This window comes from Saccoglossus kowalevskii, chromosome 21 (assembly GCF_978046115.1).
Source record: "Saccoglossus kowalevskii chromosome 21, keSacKowa6.1, whole genome shotgun sequence".
Classification (NCBI taxonomy): Eukaryota; Metazoa; Hemichordata; class Enteropneusta; family Harrimaniidae; genus Saccoglossus; species Saccoglossus kowalevskii.
Window position 1 is genome coordinate 18,960,713 of NC_140661.1, and position 8,168 is coordinate 18,968,880.

Genomic DNA, 8,168 nt, shown 5'->3' on the forward strand with positions numbered 1-8,168 from the left:
GATGATTATTCGCAGTAGTAGTTGTATAAAAGTGCATTGCCATTCTAAACTAAATTTGAAGGCTAGTTTGAACTACATGTATATTGTGTTTATCTTACCGGTATTTCAAAAGTAGGTACTCACAATATTTTTTTTAATTTTCAGACAGTTTAGGTTGTTGTATTGACTACTAAACATAACCACATTGATTATTTCTGCGTTGACTAGCATAAATTAAATGCTATAACTAAAGACAACGTCTAACCATTACTACTGATAACTGATTGTCTGGAAACATCAGCTTTAGCTCAACCAAAATATTATTCTAAACTGGACTTAAAAAGCACATATTTCCAATTAGACATACACCCAAATTCTCGAGAATTGATATTTACGACTTACGGTAGTCGTTGCGCTGCGCATGTTCGACATTTGTGTTGATAAACATTGATTTTCCCACAATCCAATGCGCTCTTCAAATGGAAATCACAAGTATGAGGTTTGACTTGGGCGCGACTTGCACTGATTACTGCCGGTGACTCCTTTGATACCTTCCAATCACATGAACATACCTAAATAACAGCTCAGTAACGTCTCAGTTTGTACTCGTTGATCTGCTCAAGAACCAAAGTTGCCATCTTTGGATATATGAGGTCCATATATCTCGCGCATGCGTGGCGCAATGACCACTGCCTTTTAATTCTGGCATTTGACAGCATTTGATTTTGTATAGGGACATGTGATGTCAATTTGTTCATGAAAATTACCTAATTAAAGCTTGGAAACTTGTCAGTTCATACTCGTTGATCTGCGCAACAGTCAAAGTCGCAATCTTTGTAAATGGCAAAATTGCCTAGTTTATATCAATGACGTTATTGTATACTTTGCAACTTTCAAACACCTGCAAGATTTAAATGACCTATTTCAAAGATTTCAACAAGCCAATTTGAAATAAAAATTAAGTAAAAGCAGATTTGGATGCAAAGAAATAACATTTTTAGGACACATAATATCTAAGGATGGCATTAAAACAAACCTTGAACACAAATAGTGTTCACATCATATACTGTTTTATTTTCGCTGTAAAGGCTTTTTGGGCATTTTGTATGGAATTAGTTTTCACTGATTTTTGATGAGTTTAATGTGAAATATAAGAAAAAAAAGTATGTTCGCTGGATTTTATTTTCACAGAATCATCCCTTCAGCGAAAATAGCGAAAATAAATTCTAAGCGAAAATAAAGTATTCTACAGTATGCTGCATAGTTCCAACAAGTTATAGAGCAGAGGGTTACGGACTGTTTATTCGGATAAACAATAGTCAATTTAGCATTACAATGAATACAATAGTGACGATTAACATATTCTAGTGTTATGCAAATTAACTGACACATGTGCTATTTTTAAATTATTTTGCTGGGGAGAACATTGTTTATATACGTATATTATTGTGACAATCTACAAGGCCTGGAATTATTACTTGATTAATCCTTATCGGTTAAGTCAATGTAAAAATAAATATGACTGGTAAGAGGAGGGATGCAAGTATACACAAAATATTCAGTATACATGGTCAACAGAAACACAGCCTATTTGTATGTCAGCATCATTGTGTATATTACCGATACCCAGAGGCAGCCATATTTATGCCTCTTGTAAAAAAAAAAAACGTCAACAATTATGAGATATCTTTTTACCAAGCACAGATTACACCAGCACAAGTTTTCTCGTGAGAACACAGTAAACATTTAAGATACACTGTACTACTATCTTGTATCTTAAATCAGAGTGACTGTCTGGCAGTGAAAATGATTCAAACTTCCACCATTGAAGAGAGTTTATGAATTAAATTTTAAATAATAAATAATTTGCTTCAGACACAGTCCCTCACAAAAAGGTTAGTCTAGATTGGAAAAGCTTTTACTGTGGAATACTTTATTTTCGCTGGAACTAATTTTCGCTGAAAAGGCTTTTTGGACATTTTGTATGGAATTTATTTTCATTGATTTTTGATGAGTTTAATGTGAAATATAGGAAAACGGGTATATTCGCTGGATTTTATATTCACTGAATCTTTCCTTCAGCGAAAATAAATTCCAAGCAAAAATAAAGTTTTCTACAGTACCGGGGGTATGTAGATTTGATGGAGTCCGGATGTTAAAATGATTTCCAAGCATGAGATGATATTCTGACAAAAAAAAGACAAAACAACAAAAAGCATTCTGTAAACAATACAGGACACAGTAGTACTCTATATACAATTTATTTACTATATCAATATAAGAAAGAAACAAGGTAGAAAGGTGAAGCAGTAGGTACGCAATGGATGAAAACTACCAGCATGTTGTCACATTACAGGCTATCAATTACTATTACACAGTAGTTACAGATTTATTGAAATGGCACTGGGTTAAAGGGACATGAACTGCTTTATTGCAAATTATTGTCCTTTTTTTAATCTAGGTTAATTGCATTTGACCTTTGTAGTACAAATGAGTAAACACAAGTTAATATATCATATCAAATGGCTTATAAATATCACAATACAGGTAGCATTCAAATGAAATGGAATTTTTGTTGAAAAAAAATATATTTTTCTAGCTGTCTAAGTGCTGTTCACGCCTTAACATTTCACCTCGTGTTATACCACAACGGTCACATGTGAATTAAAAAAAAAATTAAAATTAAGCAAATAAAACAGCTCATTGCCAACACTTGTACAACAAAGAATTGTATTGCCGGTATAATTTTTGAACCACACAAGTACTTGTACAATTTACACACTTGCAATGCAATACCCTGTGTTGTATTAGGTTTTAGGGGGAAGCTACGCTCAAAATACTGACACCTGAGAGTTCCTGTTTTTATAACAATTGCATGTCATTTTCAGTTTGATAGGGAAGAAAGAAAACATAATCAAGGATTAGTTTCATTATTACATTCATGCCAAGGGATGCCATCATAAAATACAGCAGCCACATTTTTTGATACAGATGGTACACTAAAAATCTTCATTTTTTTGAAAAGTAATCGTCTCGTCTCACTTAGAACTGTCTGATTACCAAGTTGCGCTTTTTTATTTTTACCAGCATAAAACTACACTCAAGCAAGTTTTTGAAAGATACCAGATTAAATATCAGTATTTGCTATTCATATTCCAGGGCCTAATACCTGTGGTAGATTTATGCAGACTAATGACATTCATGTTCACCGGAACATGTATAATGAAGCAAAACCAATGACATTTATGGCATCATATACATGGAAATTCCCGCTATCTGAGACAACACAAAATTAGCAATCTCACTTCCACATACTAGTAACCTCTAGGTTTATTGTTCAAATAAACAAAACAATCTCAAGTATAAAGCAAGTAGGTTTTGTACAGCGATTTAAAATAGCAACATTACATACCAAACAAAATAGCATATCGGAGCAAAGTAACAAACTACTGTAAAATGACTAATTTTCACTGGGTTTAAATTTCACTGATTTGCCATTTCAGGCATATTCAGTGGGTTTTAAATTCAGTTTCGTCATTTAGATAATGTGTTCTATGCTAAATTTTACATATTCACTGGGTTTAAATTTAGCGTATTTTTCCAGTCAGCGAAATAAGCAAAATTAAAACCCAGTGAATAATTACCCCCCTTACAGTATTAAGCTGTCTAATTGGTGGCAAGACACAGTATTCCCTGAGCAATGCGTGGCACCCAGTCTTTATTTACAATTATTCACGGTCACATCGACATTGACCTGCAGTAAATCACAATATTCTCATTACACTTTCTGAAATTATGTCACTCCCTATTTTGAGTAAAAAAATTGGAATTAAAAGTTGCAGAGTGGTGTGTTGACTCATTGATAAATTTATCTATTACTATCAAAGATCTCGATTAAACACAAATCAATTTAGTCGTCATAGAGACTAAGATTAATAAACAAAAGTTTGACAGAAAACAGAACAAATTTTCCTCAATACTACTGAAACCTTTCCACCATTTTATGTATTTCTGTACATATTTAAGCAGCCAAATCAGTTGTATTATTAAAAGTAGTTACTTTGGTTCACTTGATCAGGAAGACCTTACATCAATAGTTGGCAAGAAACAATTCAAATGTTAAATTAGAACACATTGTTGGAATAAGGAAAACACAAAAGTGAAGATGATTAAAAATCCAAATATGGGCAAAGAACCCCCCCCCCTGCCCGCCCGAAAAAACCTCTACATGCATTTGATAAAGCGAACAAATTTTACAACAATGTAGTCCTGAAACAAAATCTACCTGAAAAATAACCAAAGGAAAGTTTGTAACTGTTTTTCTGCTATCTCCTCTCTAATGGTCCGACACCTAACACAGTATATAGATATATCGTGGATTTAATAGCTTGCAGATACGACTGGACGTGCTTATAAATGCTTGTTATTCTCCGAATTATTGCAATATATAACGTACTGTGGAAGAGACCAACATATTTTGAATCGATGTGTGTACAGATGCATGTGTTATTAGTTTTCTTTACAAAAGATTGAAACAACTATTATATAGATATAGTAATTCTTTGAAGCATGGTGGTCATCGCACAGTGCGTGTTTGAATTTCATGTAAACGAACAATTTATTTTACATGCGCTGTATACGTCACCATGAGTCCCATATCGAACAGGACGCGACATGCCGTGCCGACATTCTATGTACGATAGTCAAACAGTATCGACTTTAGAATTTCATGTACCTGTATAATTTTATATATATATTTCATGGGACCCATGTGGAACACCACGTGACGACCGATTTTAACAGCACCTTGTTTTATAATATCTATCTGTAAATAAGTGACGACTAAGTAGGTTACAACAATGCAAGAAAAAAATTATGTTTATTTTAGTTACTGTAAAATACTATATTTTTTACTTGGAATTAATTTTCTTACTTTCACTGAAGGACTAATTCAGTGAAAATATAAAATCCAGCAAATATACCTTTTTTCCTATATTTTACATTCAACTCATCAAAAATCAGTGAAAATAAATTCCATACAAAACACCCAAAAAGTCTTTTCAGCGAAAATTAATTCAAGCTAAAATAAAGTATTTTACAGTATTTTAAATCATTTAAACTGATTTTAAATATTAAAGAAAACTATAATACAACAAATCATGATGGAACTATAATAATACAACTGTCTATTAAAAAGCGCACCTCTAATATAGATGCAGGTAAGCCAACAAGGTTTATTTTGACAGTACTGGAAGCCCAGCAACCTTATAGTGGTACATACTGTAAACACATTAAGGTAGAAGCCTACTCATAAATTTAAAAACCCAGAATTTATTCATTTTGCAATAAAATGTACTCCAAGGTAATATAAGGATATTGCCCTAAAAAAAGTTGGGGGTCACCAGCCTTTTTTTCGAGAAATAGATGGTTGTATTTAAGTGGAAAGTCACCATCATTTTTGACACTATTATGACATTTTTACCACATGTTCCTATGGCAGAGATATTATGCAATATCTCAAAATCTAGCCTGGTGACATAGGCTGAAAAAATATATTGTTAATGATGGAGTACTTTTTGTTGTTCTTAATTAATATTTCAAAAATCTGGGTTTTAAAAAAAGTGTCAAAAAATGCATTTTTTTTTAACATTGTGTTATTATTAACATTATGGAATTGTTCTAAAAATAGCAATTTTCAAAAAATATTAGGACAAGTTTTTCAAAAAGCATAACTGTAACACACAAAATAATGCTATTTCATTGTACCATTGAACATTATCTTCGTTTTTGTACATAATCTAATGAACATTGTCATGTGATTTATGACCAATTTTGTCAAAAATTATGACTAGGCTTCTACCTTAATTACTGACTAGATTTTATTTTCACTGCTGAGTGAAATCAGCAGAAAATAAATCCACATGAACATGTAAAATCCATGAATTTTTAAACCCATTAAAATAAGTTTATACGCAAACATTTGTACATCAAAATAATCAACCTTTTCATCACCAGACTTGCTCAAATTTATCTGCACTTTCTCCTTATATTTTTCAATATTATTGAAAATCAAGCCTAATTTTGGAGCCAAATTACAGTTTTAACTATAAAAAAAAATTGTCATTTTTGTCGCAATCTTCTGAAGAAAAGTGAAGACTATAAATGGGAGTATTTTGTGATGAAAAGAGGGAACTGGTGGTGAAAAGGTTAAAATATTGAATACCATTGAAAATTAATGCTTTCACAGAAGCAAGCAAATCAGAGAGCCTTTTAAACAACCATACAGTGACAAGGTACATGCAATTCATTATGCAATAATTGACGGTAATTTAAGGAAAATTTACAAACTTTAGTACCAGCATACAGCAAATTTCATAAAGACATGAATGTTTTTTTTTATTATATAAAATATTAGAAAAGTTTGATTGAAATGATGGTTGAAAACTTGACTGATCAAAATGCGTTAACAGATGCACGACAGTAAATCGATAATTGAAGGAAATCTAAAAAGAACTTGTGGTTAGTCAGCGTTTTTAAATGGTATTATTTTTAAATTGTAAAATAAAAGTGTCTTCTTAGGATTTGAATAAAGCATGCGAGTCATCCAGGTAATTTTTTTTCATAAGTTAAAAAAAATATTTATGCTTTTATGAAATTCATTATACCATAAAGATGTTTATGTAGCCAGCGTGTCAAGATGATCTGAAACCTTATGTCAACTTAAAAGAATTAAGCAAAATGTAATATGGGGAAAAGGAGGCAACCTTCAGCCTTTTCACCATCAGTTTCCTATCTTCACTTTCTTTCAGAAGATTGGGACAAAAATAGCAAAAATTTTGAGTAAAAAGTGAAAATTAACTCAAATGTTGTCTGTTGGCTCCGAAATTGGGGTTCATTCCCTGAAATTTTGAAAAATGTTAGAAAATAGTGCCGAAAATTTTGTGCAAGAAATTCTGGTGGTGAAAACGTGTTCAATGCTTGTTAAATTCCCATATGGAAATTGCATTGGAGTCTATGGGTTTAATTTGTACATACCCGGTACATATACATTTCATAATAAAGCAAATACTCTTTTATTATACAGCGTTATTCCCTTATGCAATTACTGTAAAATATTTTATTTTCGCTTGTAATTTATTTTCACCATTTTCGCTGAAGGGATGATTTTGTGAAAATAAAATCCAGCGAATATACTTTTTTTCCTATATTTCACATTCAACTAAAATCAGTGAAAATAAATCCCATACAGAACGCCCCAAAAAGCTTTTTCCACAGTATATAATTAGCAATTGTCCAACACATTATTTGGCAGGGTACGTTTTCAGTGCACTTCTCACGCACCAACAAAATATACTTGGATAAAGCATTGAGTAGTTTATGGATAAATTGAGCTTCAAACTGAATGCCTTAGCAACCTGCTAAAACACACAATTATAAAGCATAGAATAGCAAATTGTGCTTGAAGTATTATTCCTCATCAAGACTGTACTGTGGTGCAGCTACTGATGCATAGTAAAAACACCTACTGTAAATGCATTGATTATTCAATGTTGTAATTTTCGCTGATAATTTGAAATCTGCTACATTAAAGCCACATAAACATGTAAAACTTTCAAAGAATTTGCTCAAATATTTTTGCAGTGAAATTAAATACCAGTGATGATAATTAATATTTTTACATTCAACAGTGTTACAAATTTTGCCAGTCAGTAAAAATGGGGAAATTCTGCAACAGTGTAAAGTTCACCAAGGTTCTAACATGCACACACTCACCTACTCGGTGACCTTCATGAAATTGCGTCCTCACTAACACCATCAAATCAGACAATTATGAAAATTTGAACAATTAACAGTACAGATGTTACAACTAATGTGTTTTCTTCTTTATCTTACAATCAATTATGCTAATCTGACTAGGTAACTGCATTCAATGGTCATTTGGTAAAAAAATGAATATTTGTATCATTCTGAGTTCTGAGCAGACGTATCAATCAGAAGCAATCATTTGCATAACCATTCTGTAATAACCTAACCTTAAAGCTGATCGCCTACTGTAAACCATTTTAATTTCACGAGAAACAGATTTTTCATGAATTTCGCAAGTCAGTAAAAATCATGAAAATATGAGTTTTAATGACTTTTGCAAAATTGTTGACTTCACGAATGCCGTTAAGTTGAGAAATCACGCA